The sequence below is a fragment of the Meriones unguiculatus genome, chromosome 3 (genome assembly GCF_030254825.1).
Source record: "Meriones unguiculatus strain TT.TT164.6M chromosome 3, Bangor_MerUng_6.1, whole genome shotgun sequence".
Lineage (NCBI taxonomy): Eukaryota > Metazoa > Chordata > Mammalia > Rodentia > Muridae > Meriones > Meriones unguiculatus.
The window spans coordinates 93372127-93388238 of record NC_083351.1 but is presented as its reverse complement, the minus strand read 5'-3'; positions in this window follow the sequence as shown (position 1 = coordinate 93388238).

Sequence of the window (16112 nt, the reverse complement as noted above, 5' to 3'; positions counted from 1 at the left end):
ACCTGCCCACAGTGATTAACTCTACCCTCAGATACAGTTTTTTGAAGCAAAATACATTTAAGCTTCTCTCAAGGGGATTTAGGTTCAAATCTTGTATCACTTTGGCACGCTCTCCTCAACTTCCCAAGCTCTCTGGATTGTACTCATTTTTTTTTTCATCCCATTCTATCTGTCAAACTCAACCCCATCATAAGCAGCTGTGACAGTCAGAAAGGCGGGGTGGGGGGAGACCTTCAAGATTTCCAGTTCCAAAGCCCCAGGAGCTCAGGCTCTATCCTCAGGATCCAAGCAGCAGGGCAATCTTTGTGTTAAACAAGCAGGAATGCGGCTGTAAATAGGGACAGATGCCTAACACTACAATACAAAAGACACTTGGCAACACCACTCCAGATTTGCAGTGTGCTCAAGTAGCGGTGGAGGCCAGTTTTCAAAACGATCCCTAATTCTTCCACGACAATATATCACTTCACCAATGACCCCAGCAAAAGCAGTTAGTTGCCCCCATATCACACAAATCCCAGAGGCACATGGAGTGATTTCATGCATAATATAAGCAGACATTTTGAAAATAAAATCAAATCACATAAAACCACTGTGAAGAAATGGCCATAATTCAGGACTAACAATCTCTATTCCTGGAAATATTTTTTTAATGTATGATAACTCAAAAATGGTAACAGTGAGAATCAACGGTGGGCTGTAACAACCCCCAAACAGACAGTGGGATTCCTCTACAATATATGCCTGCTGGTTGCCTGATAAAATGGCATCAGATACAGTCAGGCACAAGTCAACCTAAAGGGCAATTTGTTTACAGGAAAGGGTAGACATTGTTTTGCCCCATGAATTAGACTATAGGTTAGACTGTGACATCAACCTTTCTGCCAAATACGTCAATGCAAGACCCCTAAACAAGAGATGCAATAAGAAGAAAAACTCTGAACTAAAAGTAGAATTTGGGGACAGCACTGCAAGCCTGAGGCCAGAGTCCAGACACCTAGCATCCACATAAATGCCAGGTTGACTGTAATCTTACCACTGAAGTGGCAGAGGCAGGGAATCCCAGGGAAAACTAGCCTAGATGAACTGCTGAATTCCATGTTGAGAGAGAGACAGAGTGACAGAGACAGACAAACAGAGAGACTCTGTCTTACCAAATCCAATGAAGAGAGACAGAAGAAGATACAGTCACACACACATGCATGCCTACACACCTATGAACATGCACAACTGCATAGGCGATAGTCTTGCACTGAGAGCATTTTAAGGTAAAACACAAAGGTCAAGAAGCCAGCCTGACTTCACAGAACATTGAAGGTGGAAAGGGTTAATACTGGAACCGGGGAGTGCTGGGCCAGGGGCATCCCAGACACAGTGAAGCAATGGTTCTCACATACCCTCTGTGTTCTTACCTGAGCCCACTGCTGGGCCCACTTGTCAGTAGCTTAGAGTGAAATGGTGACACCACCCAACAGAGTCCTGGAAGCTGGTATCGTGCCTGACACACTACAAAACAGTGAAGCAAATTGTAGACGGGAGTGAGTGGGAAAGCTCACACTGCTGAGCGTGAACATCACGGTGTGTTCACCAGCTCTTCCTGTAACATGGTGAGTAAAGGCAGGAGCTAGTGCATGTGTGTGCATGGGCGAATGTTTGTGGGTGAACATGTGTGTCTAAGTGTGAGGGTCGGTATAAATATGCCTGTGAGTATGAGCATGTATGTGTGCACATCTCTCTCTGGGATCGTATAGGAGTTCTGTGTATTTGTATGTATCTGTGTGTGTTTGTGCATATGTATGTGTCTTATATATGTTCTCTGCAAATGTGTTCCTCTTTATGTATGTGTGTATATATGTAAATGTTTCTATGTCTTTACCCCTTGCAGGCCCTCTAGTGCATACTCTAAGACAGGTCTGCTGCCTTCTGCTCCTCATGTATATGTTCCAGGATAACCAGCCAATGGCTGAGAGAGCTGAGATAAAACCAACCTCTGCTGGCAATGGGGGGGCCTGGGTTTCTGTTCTCAGAAAGATGGTGAGGGGTTGAGGGACCCATGCTAGGCATCCTCCCCTGGAATGTAAGGTCAGGGGGATTCTCTTATACCCACACTAGGAATGGGTAGGGAAGATAGTACTGGCTAATAAACAGATCTAAGAAGAGACACCAGGAGGCTACAGCCTCTGTGGCCTCAACTGCCAGATTTCCTGGCTCCCTCCCATTCCTGCTACCTCCCCTGAATGATGTAACCAACTATGCAATGCTCTGTGGAGAACAGCCATGACACCTGCCTCCTCTGGGAAGATAGGCGTTTCAGTGAGTTTGTAGGAGAATGCTGAGATATAAGGTGGATTTGGAACACAGGAAATGATGAAGTGGATACTTTAAATAAATTAAAGTTAAATGCAAGCATCCCTGGGATCCAAAAATTGATGAATGTTAAGTTGTATCTACCTGCCATGTTTAGACACAACTTAACCCAAAGTTTTGGAGCCTCCTTAAAAAGCCCCCATCAATTTACAATGTGTCAGTAAGGTTGTCTTTCTGGGCAGAACATCCCATGCTTCCTGCAAACACTCTGTGTCTAAGCTCACCACCTAGAGTGCTGAAGGAGTCAGAGCTTAACACTGATCCCAGCGCCTCCAACAAGCTGCCCCCTGAGTGAGTTGTCTGAAGCTGCCAGAGCAAACCCTTACAGACCAGAACCAAAACCATAGCCCACTATTGTTTCTCTATGTTGAACACAAGAAGTCCGAGATCAAGCTTGGGAGAGACTGAATTTTTCCAAGGCCCCTTGTGGGTATGGCCTGAAATGGCACCCTTTCCCACATCCTCACGGGGTCTTGCTTCTGTGTTCAAATCCTTCGTTATAGGGACCCAATCAAATACTGCATATCCTAGAGATCTCCCTAGACCTACAGTGCACTGAAGATCCCCATCTTCAAGTCCTGGGCACACTGGAATAGACTCCACATGTAAACTAGGGAAAACTGAAATTAACCCACCACATCACCTCTCTTCCATTCTCTGAACTCTTGGCATGTTTCTCCCTTGGCAATAAATGACATTTCAATCAGATTTCCTCTAAAGAATTTCAGGAAATAAATGTCAAAGTCCCTTTCCCCTTAAACAGAAACCTCTTGGAATAGTTTGATACCCCCAACAATCTCCTCACAGATTTCTGCAGAAACTGCTCTAATTTAGCTGCAAATTTACTCCTTTTTACTTCACTTCTGGAAACAAATTTATGATTATTCTCAAACAGAGCTTTAAAAATTAATAACATGTTTAAGTAGAAGACTTACAGGTTTTAACTATAAATTTGAAGTGTTTCCATGACACACGGTAATAAGTGTGACAAGAGAAGGGATGGCTGGATCTAAACTGTACTTACTGTAGCTCACAGATCTGTATTAACTCAACATTTATGTCATATTCAGAAGCGAGCTTAATATTTCATCGAACATGAAGCAAAGAGACTTTCAGCCCATATGTTAGAACCCTAATAACTGTTATTGCATTAGGGGCTAACAGCAACAATAAAGGCCATTTTTCTCTATCTCAAGTACTAATATTTCCAGTAATTATATGTCTCTGATTTCTGAAAGCTCACTTGTGTTTATTGCACAGATTGGTGAAAATATTAGAAGTAAAATCTTACTACAGTCTAACCAGGAAAAGCCCTGAGGAGTCTAGACCTGTGAATAATATATCATGGTCCCCCAATGAGGAACTCAGGTCAACAGGAAGACGGAACCTCTCCCTGGGTAGGCAGCATGTAAGAACCACATGACCTTGTAACTGATCCACTTAATCATGAATGCCTCAATGTGGACTTGAGCTCTGGAAAGGAAAACTTTATGGTGATTTGTGATCAATAAAGCTTAGCCATGGGTTGGCAAAGGAAGGTGTCAAATGGTCATAAAAGCAATACTTAAATTACTTTTCCATAATTGAAAAAAAATAAAAGTTGGCTTTAGCATGTTTGGCATTTCGTGGAATGTCTTAATATTGTATGTTGGGTTTGTTAATTTCCCACAGGGTCCTGCAGGGAAAAGGCAGACTTTTTCTGTTTTGTGTTTAGAAACTGAAACTTTATAGAAAAAGAATACCTTGATTCTACTTCAAGTATTTGGAGTATTTTATAATATGTACTAATAATTTCTGAGTGTAGCCATGGGTGTTCTTGTGTCTTCTCATCTTAATGAAAAGTTTAACTGATGTTTAGCATCATCTCATGACCTGAGGACCATCTAAGGGAACTCAGACACAGTGCACTGTGGTGTTTCTTAGTTCCTGAGTTGTGGGTAGAAGGCACAGACAGCATGAGGTTATAACAGTATCTTCAGTGTGTGTGTGTGTGTGTGTGTGTGTGTGTGTGTGTGTGTTTGTACATGTATGTGTATATGTGTTCCTGTGTATATTCATGTGTGTGTATGTGTGTGTATCTTAGTTAAGGTTTCTATTGCCTTGATAAAGCACCAATACCTAAAACAATTTGGGAATGGAAGAGTTCATTGCAGCTTACAGCTCTTGGGTCACAATCTATCACTGAGGGAAGTCAGGACAGAACTTGGAGGCAGGAACAGAAACAGAGGCCATGTACCCCATGGCTTGTTCAGCCTGCTTTCTTATATAATTCAGAGTCATCTGCCCAGGGTGATGCCACCCATACTGGGCTGAAAACCCCAAATGAATCATCAATCAAAATATGTCCCACAGACTGGCCTATAGGATGATCTTCTGGAGGAATTTTCTCAATTAAGATTGTCTTTCCTCGGGTAACTGCAGCTTGGATGAAGTTAACAAGGCAACCAGGACAGAGGGTTTGCGTCGGCATGTATGTATATATGGGCGTGTGCATATTCATTTGTGCGTGGGTATACATGTATGTTTATTTGTATGTGCATGAAAGTGTGTATGTATCTATACATATGTGTACGTGTGTGCATGTACGTTAGTGTGTTACTGGGAACTGAAAGGATCTTGTAGATGATAAGTTCTGGCACTGATCTCTGAGCTAGATACAAGCCCTCAGTTTTTGAGACAGGATCATTCAGCGTCGTCCATGCTAGCCTGAGGTTCACTGTGAAGCCAGACTGGCCTTTAACTTATGAATCTTCTGCCTTCCTTCTACTTTCATTAGTTTAACAACTCACTGATGCACACAGTCATGTGACTGTGCAGGAACCAAAACGAAATTGTTCAGCAATGCTAGCTGCTGTGGACTGGAGGCCCCTTGCGGCATCCTCTTTCTATTAACAGTGATGTGGTTCAAAATAGTTTTAGAATTTGTAGTTTAACATTGTCTCAAGCCCTCGGCTCATCCAAAGGAATGAAAGTAAACAAGCCTGGAGCCTGTGCCGTGCCAGATCTGTACAGAGAGAAGTGTAATCTCCGTTTATTTACCCAATGCCTGAAAGACATCGTTTGTTTTCTGCTGTTGTTTGATTCAGCTTGGTGGGTTAGTCCTTGCTGCTGCTACATTTTTACATATGAAGCAGCTGGGGCACGAGGAGATTAAGGGACATGAGAAAACTCGGCAGTGTAAACTTCTCTGTAGAAATACATTTTGACTTTTGGAAATGGTAAAAGCTTTCCAGAGCCAAGTTTGGTGATTGATGTGGTCCCTAAACTATGGAATTTTGTAAACTTTTAAAAACTTGCTGTTACATTAAAATGGCAGATGCCTACAGGCCAGCTCTGCCCTCAGTCTCTACCCACACGTACCACACACATGAGAAAGAAAGCCTCCACCTAGGCACCTCCCCATCTTTGTGCCTCTCAGAAAGTCCTCAGGCCTCCCACACAGACCAGGACCACATGAGCCTGGCTGCCAGTTGAGTCCGTTTGTCTGGTCAGCAATAAGCCAACCCAGGTCTGCACCCTGTACTCCTCTTTACTCCTTGAGTGTGGTTTTTGCTTCTCTCTTTTCTTCCCTTATTGTTTTTAAACTGCCTCTGAGACTGGTATGATTTCCCACCAGTATTTAGTAGGTGATTTAAAAGGTATGACCTGGGCTCTCCACTCGATAAGCATTCTTTATGACCTTGAATATTTCTAAAGTGTGTGTCAAGAGATATAATACTGGGGAGGAGGTGGTGTTGAAGAAAGGGGAGGTAGAATGCTGTGGTATAAAGGATCAAAGGGAACTGAAGGAAGAGTGAAGTCGGGAGGCGGGAGGGCAGAGCAGAGGAGGGCATATGTGCAGCGGTAACACTACAGGCCTTTTGGGAAAGTTGTAGGGACAGATACCCCTGTACAGATGTATATACTTGGGGAGATGGGGGTGGAGTTGCTCTGTAACAGAAGTCACTGTGTTCTAACTAGATGATTTATGCTAGCTAAGAAAACCCTTGCAAGTAAAAATGGCTGATTTCCGTTTGAATTGCTGGCCAATGGCTCCCTGCAGACCCCCAGCACTGGAGACTGTTCAGTTGCTCTTGGTTATCCTCAGGAACTTGATGGAAAGACCTAATTACTGGAGAGCACATATTTGAGTCACAAAACATGAAAAAAGAGATAGAAGAATAAAGTAATGGTAGACAAATGATAGGTAGATAAATGATAGTGAGTAATAGATAAAGTAGGTTTAGTAGATGATAGATAAATAGTTGATGATGATATGTAGATGGATACATAGATGATGAGTGGATGGATAGATGAGAGATAGAGAGATATGAAGATAGATGATAGATAGAAGATAATGATGATGATGATGATAAATAGATATGGAAATAGGTAGAAAATAGGTGATAGGTAAATAGATGAAGATAATAGATGACTGACAGAATATGGAGATTTCTTATGAGGACTAGTTTATTTGTTTATAAAGATATAGCTTCCACAGCACACTGTCCATACATTGGGAAATTATGTTGAGGACAAGTCCAAGTGTGAAACCCTAAGAATTTGGAGTTCTCAAGTTCAAGAGCTTGATAATTTCCCAGCTCTAGCAGAAACACAACGGACCCAATACACCCACCTCTCTCTCTCTTTGACCTTTCTTTCTCTCTCTCTCTCCCTCACACACAAACATGTACACTAATAATAAATAATTTATTATTATTATCAATATATTAATAAATCATCAAACACTGCAAAATGCTGAAAGAGGAGCTTTATAAAACTGAGATCTTAAAAATAATTAAAATAAATGAGTAAAATAAAACTGAGATCTTAAAATACCTGTTCTCTGGCAGTTCTCAGATACTCCTAGGTCTGAATCACTAGATCATGATTCTCTCTTGACTCTTACTGGACAACTAACTACCTAAACTGAAAGTCATGTAAATGAACCTGGTGAGGAAGATTCCTAATTCTACAGCTACTGAAACAGGGTAAGGGCTTAAGCCTAACATGGCTACACATTTGTCAAGTATACATGTGGTCCTAATGCTGATGTTACTCTTGAGTTTATTTGCCCATGAGAAATGGTTTCATGAGTAGATTCTATTCCTAGGAGGTGGGTTTTCTATACACAAAATTTATGGATTTTTTTGTTAAAACTTACAGAGTGCATCTAATAGGGAATAAATGGTCGTCAGCTTTTGGCTATGAGAATATCTGAGGTCTTTCTATCTGGACAGTCATGTATGGATGAGTTATTAGAATATTCTATTGAGTCATTGTAGGGATGGGCAAAAGTCTTCCATCAGTGGTAACTTTCATTGAAACTTTCTTTAAGAGAAGACATTTTAGTGTTTGAAAGATTACCAGCCACCTTTACACCTTCAGACTCACTAATACTCTGAGTACAGCAAAACACAATAATAAAACTGACTGAGTGATGGCTTCTCCATTTTAGAACTCTCCTTACTCTGTTGTGGAGAAGTCCTACATAAACACATTCTACTGTTTCCTAATTGTACAAGGTTAGTTCTCTGCTTTGCTGCCTTGATGGGCACATTACTGTCGTTATGTGTTTCTTATTCTTCCCTCAAGTTCTTGTTTTAATATATATATATATATATATATATATATATATATATATATAATTTTTTTTCAATGCAGTTTATTCAGGAACCTTGAACAATCATCTGACCCTGGGGAAAGCCAGCCCACAGCTTAAATAGCCTCTGGGTAGCCAACCCCAGCATGCCACGTGGGCAATGCAGATAGGTCCACATACACAGAAGCAACCCAGATCCTCAGCCTTAGCCAAATGTGGAGTTGTTTGTGACAGAGAGCACTCACCATCAGGAATGTGGAAGGCGGAAACCAGCTCCATCTTTAAGGTGCCGCATTACGCAGCTCTCTATAAATTGCAATTTACTTTATATCTCAAGGGTGTCCCCTCCCTCTTCTCCTCCCAGTTGCACCTTCCTCTCTCTCTTTTCTTCCAGAAAAGGGAAGCACCCTCTCCTTGTATCCAACCCTCTCCACAATTCACATCAGGACTGAGCATATCCTCATCTCCTGAGGCCAAGCAAGGCAGCCTTGCCAGGGGGAAGTGATACAAAAACAAGTAATAGAGTACATTTTAGAAACACCCTCCACATACACATACACCCTGTCCACTTGCCATCTAACCCACATGAAGACTAAGCTGCCACCATGAAATTTTCAGGCCAGTGGATGGAACTGAGTGAGGTAACCTAGACCCAGAAAGATATACATGTAGGTACTCAATTATAAATGAATATTAAACCTATAATACAGGATAACCGTACCACAATCCACAGACACAAAGAAGTTAAGTAACAAGGAGAACCCAAGGGAGGGTCCTGGAATGTCACTCAGAGGGGAAATAGAATAGACAACTGAAGTGGATGAAGAGGAGGGGACAAAAGAGTGGAGATCAGATGTGGAGAGAATGAGGTGGTGAGAGGGCTGGCTGATGTGGGCATCTCTTTGTCAAGCTGGAAGCCTGCAATAGGGTAGGCACCTGAGAGGATATGGGTGTGACTCTGAGACGCCTAGTGGGGGAGGGGGCATGAAGACTGAAGTGACTACCTCTAAGACAGTCAGGGCTAGTGGACAGAGAGGAACAACAACCCACTGACAAAAGCTTTGATTCTCCCTCCATTTCTAAAAGCAAAGCTGAGGTTTACTGCATGCTATAAATATGTAATACAAAAGCTGTGCTGACTAGCTGGGAATATTTCAGGCTTAATGATAGCTCTGAAAAAGGATGGGAGCTTTGCAGATCTTAGGCATGGCAATGGTCTCAGTAACTGTACTGCAGTCAGACTGCTGCAGAATGTATTAAATATTTCAGCATTTTAAACAATCTGCATGCATCAGTTCTAACCCACATGTGCATTCTTGGAGGAAGCACTTCACTGGAGGTATTTTTATAAAATCACAGAGAATGGAATGGAGACCCACTGAAGAGCCTTGCTCCCTCTGAGCACAAAAGACACTGCGTGAAACTATGCTTATTGTAATTTTCCAAGTCAGACAGGAAATAAAACATACTCAGTTAAGCTCAGTGACCTATCAGAGTAGAGCCCACTTTTAGAAATTTCACCTGCTGTCTGCTTCTAGAGGAATTATCAGCAGAAATTCCAGCAGTGGGTATGAGATGGTGAAATTCAACTAAACTAACAGTAAGTCAAGTCTATGGACATTATTGCTTCTGCTTCAACACTATGATTTGTTATGCAAAGTGTAAAATAGGAGTTACCTCTGCAACTCAAGATTTAGTGTGCCCCCAGCCTCTGCACACAGGCTTAATGGGTCATATAATTTAATGTTTGCTCAAAGGCACTGATAACAACAATAATAAGTTCTGATTATCCACATTATTAAGAAGATGTTATGTAGTCATCGAAACCTAGTTTTAGTTTTTCAGAACTCAATTGGTTCTGAATCCTTTTAAGTTAAATGTGATTTAATTTTTGAGATCTGATCTACTATATTGACTATAAATCCCAAATTAAATAGCAATCACTGCAGAAAATAAAAGGCATCCAATTTGGTGGATAGAAAGAGAGGTGATAACCAGATGATACATAGATGATTATTAGTTGATTGATTGATAATTACAAGATAAATGATAATAATAGGCAATTGGTGTTACATAGATAGATGATAGATAGATAGATATAGATAGATAAATTATTGAGAGATAGATGATAAATGAAAAATGATTGTGTTGGTTGATTTTTGTCAACTTGACACAAACCTGGACGAATCTGGGAAGAAGGAATCTTAATTGAGAAAATGCCTTCAGAAGCTTAGCCTATAGGCAACCCTGTGTAATACTATATTGATCAATGGTTGATGGAACCCACTGTGGGTAGTATCACCCCTAGACAGGTGGTCCTGGAGTGTTTAAGGAAGTAATCTGAGCACACTATGGGGAATGATCCATAAAGCAACACTCCTCCATCGTTTCTGCTTCAGTTCCCACATCTAAGTTACTGCCTTGAGTTCTTGCCTTCGTGATCTCAGCAAAGGAGTGCCACCTGATAATTGTAAGCTAAAACATATCCTTTCTTCCTCAAGTTGCTTTTGGTCATGATTTTAACACACAAATATAAACCCTTTATATAACATACAAATATAAATACAATGATAGTGTGTTCTCTTCTAACTAAAGCTACAGATTGTTAAGTTGTATGGCCATCATTTATGTTAATATACAGAATTAATTTATGAGGTGAGTCTGGACTTCCCTTGGGCTCTGTTCTGACAGCAGGATTTGCTAAATGCTGTCTATCCTGTTCCAGCCAAGACATCAAGGACACTGAGCTAAACAACCCAAGGAGCAGTGCTAAAACAACTTGATTACAAGACACTATTGATTTCAAAGACTCACTTGTTCTCTGTGTTAAAAGATGAACTGGGCATTAATTCCTTTATGTACAACTAAGGCATGAGCTACATTGGCTAAATGCTTATTCAGGGTCTGAGCAGTCTGCCCAGTATGACTCATGGCTAATGCCCTGGTGGTAGCTCCAACAGCCGTCAATGAGATGGTAGTAACAATGGTGGCTGTAGTTCCAAGATCCCTTTTCTGTCTGAAGAGAGTCAAAGGAAGCTTGATGGTGTTCAATCAGAGGATTGACCTCTTGCAGGAGCAAATAGATACCCTATGGCAAATCGCTCAACCTGGCTGTCAATGAAAGTATGCTGGACTTTGTGTCACTAGCATACAACATGAGAATTTTTCCTGTGCTGCAAATCTGTCTAAACAATTGTCGAGCTATATTTTAGGTAATTGGACTGGAGAATTCGATACTACGATGGAGCAGCTGAGAGTGGCCATTGTCACGGTAAATTCTACCAGAGTGGACGCAGGACTAGCCACAGGATTATCAACATGGATTGCTGCAGCCATGAATCATCTGAAGGAATGGGCGGGCATGGGAGCGTTAGCAGGCCTGCTGGTGTTGGTCTCCTTGGTTTGCCTGTGGTATATATGCAAGATTAGAGTCTCACAACAGTGTGATGCAGCCATGATCATTCAGGCCTTTACAGCCATTGAAGCAGGACATTCTCCCCAAGCATGGTTGGATACCATAAAAAGCTAAAATGATACGCTCAGGATGCGAGGCTAAGCACTGCACTCAGGGTCAGCCGCTTTGGACCCAGAGAAGAGCATGTCTGATTGCATGCGGGTTGATGCCCCAGGTCCCGCCTCTGAGAAAAAGGTATCGGACGGGTCTGATGCTCTTTGGGTGGATGACACCTAAATGAACATCTGTACAAAGTCCCAATTTATTTCTAATATCAGAGATCAGACCTCTACTCTTGCCTGATGCGTCTAAAACAAAAAGGGGGAACTGTAGAGAGCTGCGGAATGCTATGCCTTAAAGATGGAGCTGGTTTCTGCCTTCCACCTTCCCGATGGTGAGTGCTCTCTCTCACAAACAACTCCACATTTGGCTAAGGCCGAGGATCTGGCTTGCTTCCATGTATGTGGACCTATCTGCATTGCCCCCGTGGCACGCCTGGGTTGGCTACCCAGAGGCTATTTAAGCTGTGGGCTGGCTTTCCCCGGGGTCCGAGGATTGTTCAATGTTCCTGAATAAACAGCATTGAAAAAAAAATAATAATAATAAATCAATTTAAAAAAGAGAAAAAAAAAAGATGAACTGGGGGAGGGGCATAGGAGAAGAATAGGAAGGGAGGGTGGATTGGGAGCTTATGTGAGAAGGGGCTACAGCTAGGATACAAAGTGAATAAACTGTAATTAATACAATAAAATAAAAATTAAAAACGATTAGTGTTTATATGTGTTACTGGCTTTTCCAGTATACGATAGACCGCTTTTTAAATTCATTTTATTTTTACTAATTACAGTTTACTCACTTTGTATCCCAGCTGTAGGACCCTCCATCATGCCCTCCCAATCCCTCCCTCCCTCTTCTCCTCCCATTCTCTCTCCAGTCCACTGATAGGAGAGGTCTTCCTCCCCTTCCATCTGACCCTAGTCTATCATGTCTCATCAGGACCTGCTGCATCTGTCTTTTTTTTTTTTTTAGAATTTTTTTGAAATTTTATTAATTATACTTTATTCACTCTGCATCCCCCCATAGATCCATCTCTCATGCCCTCCCAATCCCACCATCCTTCTCCCTTCTCCACTCATGCCCTTCCTCAAGTCCACTGATAGGGGAGGTCATCCTATCCTTCCTTCTGATCCTAGTCTATCAGGTTTCATCAGCAGTGGCTACGTTGTCTTTTGCTGTGGCCTGATAAGGCTGCTTCCTCCTCAGGGGGAGGTGATCAAAGAGCCAGCCACTGAGTTCATGTCAGAGACAGTCCCTGTTCCCATTACTATGGAACCCACTTGAACACTGAACTGCCATGGGCTACATCTGTGCAGGGGTTCTAGGTTATCTCCATGAATGGTCCTTGGTTGGAATATCAGTCTCAGAAAAGATCCCTGTGCCCAGATTTTTGGTGCTGTTGCTCTCCTTGTGGAAGCTTCTTTCATCTCCAGATCTTTCTATCTCCCCCCTTCTTTCATAAGATTTCCTGCACTTCGCCCACAGTTTGGCTATAAGTCCCAGCATCTGCTTTGATACACTGCAGGGTAGAGCCCTTCAGAGACCTTCTGTGGTAGGCACCTGTCCTGTTCCCTATTTTCTCCCTCTTCTGATGTCCACCCTTTTTGCCTTTCTGATTGGGGATTGAGCATCTTAGCCAGAGACCTTCTTCATGATTAGTTTCTTTAGGTGTACAGATTTTAGTATGCTTATCCCATATTATATATCTAATATCGACTTATGAGTGAGAATATACCCTGTGTGTCTTTCTGCTTCTGGGATACCTCACTAAGGATGATCTTTTCTAGTTCCCACCATTTGCATGCAAATTTCATGATTTCCTTGTTTTTGATTGTTGAGTAGTATTCCATTGTGTAGATGTACCACAATTTCTGTATCCAACAACTGAGGGGCATCTGGGTTGTTTCCAGCTTCTGACTATTACAAATAAAGCTAATACAAACATGGTTGAGCAAATGAATGTCCTTCTTGTATACTTGGGCATCTTTTGGATATATGCCTAGGAGTGGTATAGCTGGATCTTCATGAAGCAGTATTCTTAATTGTCTGAAAAAACACCATATTGATTTCCAAAGTGGTTGTACAAGTTTACATTCCCACCAGCAATGGAAGGGGTTCTCCTTTCTCCACATCTTTTCCAACGTGTGTTGTCACAGGGCTATTTTGATTTACATTTCCTTGATAGCTAAGGATATTGAGCATTTCTTTAAGTGTTTCTCTGCCATTCGGTATGCCTCTATTGAGAATTCTCTGTTTAACTCTATACTGCATTAAAAATTGAATTACTTGATTTGTTGCTATCTAACTTCTTGAGTTCTTTACATATTCTGAATATTAGCCCTCTGTCAGATATAGGGTTGGTGAAGATCCTTTCCCAATCCATAAACGGTTGTTTTGTTCTGATGACAGTGTTCTTTGCTTCAGAAGCTTTTCAGTTTCATAAGGTCCCATTTATTGATTGTTGGTCTTAGAGTCCGTGCTGTTGGTATTCTGTTCACGAAGTTGTCTCCTGTGCCAATGAGTTAGAAACAAATAAAGCAATTCAAAGAATCAATGAAACCTAGACAAACCCTTAGCCAAACTAACTAAAAGGCAGAGAGACACCATCCAAATCAACAAAATCAGAAATGAAAAGGGGAACATAATGACAAACACTGAAAAAATCCAAACAATCATTAAGTCTTACTTCAAAAGCCTATACGCCACAAAATTTGAAAATTTAAATGAAATGGACAATTTTCTTAATCGATTCCACTTGCCAAAGCTAAATCAAGACCAGGTAAATCAATTGAATAGTCCTATATACCCTAAGGAAATAGAAGCAGTCATCGAAAGTTTCCCATCCAAAAAAAAAAAAGCCCAGGACCAGATGGTTTCAGTGAAGAATTCTACCATACCTTCAAAGAGCTAACACCAATACTCTTCAAACTATTCCACCAAATAGAAACAGAAGGAATACAACCAAACTCATTCTTTGAAGCCACAGTCACCTTGGTCCCTAAACCTCACAAAGACCCAACAAAGAAAGAGAATTTCAGGGCAATCTCCCTTATGAACATTGATGCAAAAATACTCAACAAAATACTTGCAAACTGAATATAAGAACACATCAAAGATATCATCCACTATGACCATGTAGGCTTCATCCCAGGCATGCAGGGGTGGTTCAATATACGGAAGCCCATCAATGTGATCCAACATATAAACAAACAGAAGGAGAAAAACCACATAATCATCTTCTTAGATGCTTTTAGAAAAAGCATTTGACAAAATCCAACATCCATTCATGTTTAAAGTATTGGAGAGATCATAGACACAAGGCACATACCTAAATGTAGTAAAGGCAATATACAGTAAGCCAATAGCCAACATCAAACTCAATGGAGAGAAACTTTATTCAATTCCACTGAAATCAGGTACAAGGCAATGCCTTGTCTCTTAATGCAGGACTAGAGAGTGGGCCTAGTAGACAAGAGAATTTGCTGCATTTGCAAAAAGCTGGAGGTCATTTCTCAGCACCTGTTAGACCACTTACAACTGCCTGTGACTGCAGGGGATTTGATGCCCTTTTCTGGCCACAGAAGGTAACCACACAAGTGTGCACATACATACACAGGCACACATACACATTAATAAAAAATAAGGTCTACAAATGACAACCTAAGAAAACCAGTGAATTACATCTCAAATCCTAAATTCTAAAGATCCAAGTAAAACAGATTGACTCTGAGGTTGTCTAAAAGTCTCTAAAGATGTTTTCCACCAAAGCAGGCATGGAAGCCCCACCCATACTGCAAATGGAGACATTACACCTAGGATGTCTTAATTACAAGCTATGTCCTCTTAAATTTTCTAAAGCAAAGTTTTGCAAATTTAAGAGAAATTCAGAGATTCTTACATACATATCATAGAAACTGCTGCAGGTGTCCTGGTTAAGAATCTCTTCTGTGTGTAATGTGTTTCACAATTCCAAATTTCAGTGGGTAGCAAGCAAATGTTGTAAACATGTGATCAATGGAAGGCCAAAATAATCTTATTCTACACAAGTGTTTATAAAAGCAATGTTAATGGAATGTAGAGATTGTGTTTGTTGTAAATAATGGATGTGCACATTCTTGCTCCTTTCTTGGGATTCCTGTGTCTCATCTCCTGGGTGTAAGGCTGGACCACAAGCCCCTGTAGGGGGCTGATCATTAGAGGATTGTTTAGTAGCATGGAAATATTTTATCTCTCTTAACTTATAGGAGATACAATTGAGGAGTAAATGGCAAATCTCAATCAATGCAAAGTGCAAGAACAGCCAGAGCTAAACAGAGAGACCCTGTCTCTAAAGAGAGAGACTGACAGGCAGATAGACAGAGACAGAGACATAAAAAAGTCATGGAAATTTTGATGAAAATAGAAGCAAAAGCTCTCAAGATTTTGATCCTCACAAAGGACCACATAAATCAAATAACAAAAGTCCACACTAGACACACTGTACAAAGAACCAAGGATGCCAACAGCATAGAGAAGTTCCCAGTCGCTTCAGGAGAACTGTACATGATGAATACAGGAAGGGAGTGGGCTGTCACTAGACTTCTTTCCAGCCACAAGGCTCAACAGCAGAAGATACAGACAAACCTTTAAATATATGAAAATACCCTTGGGACC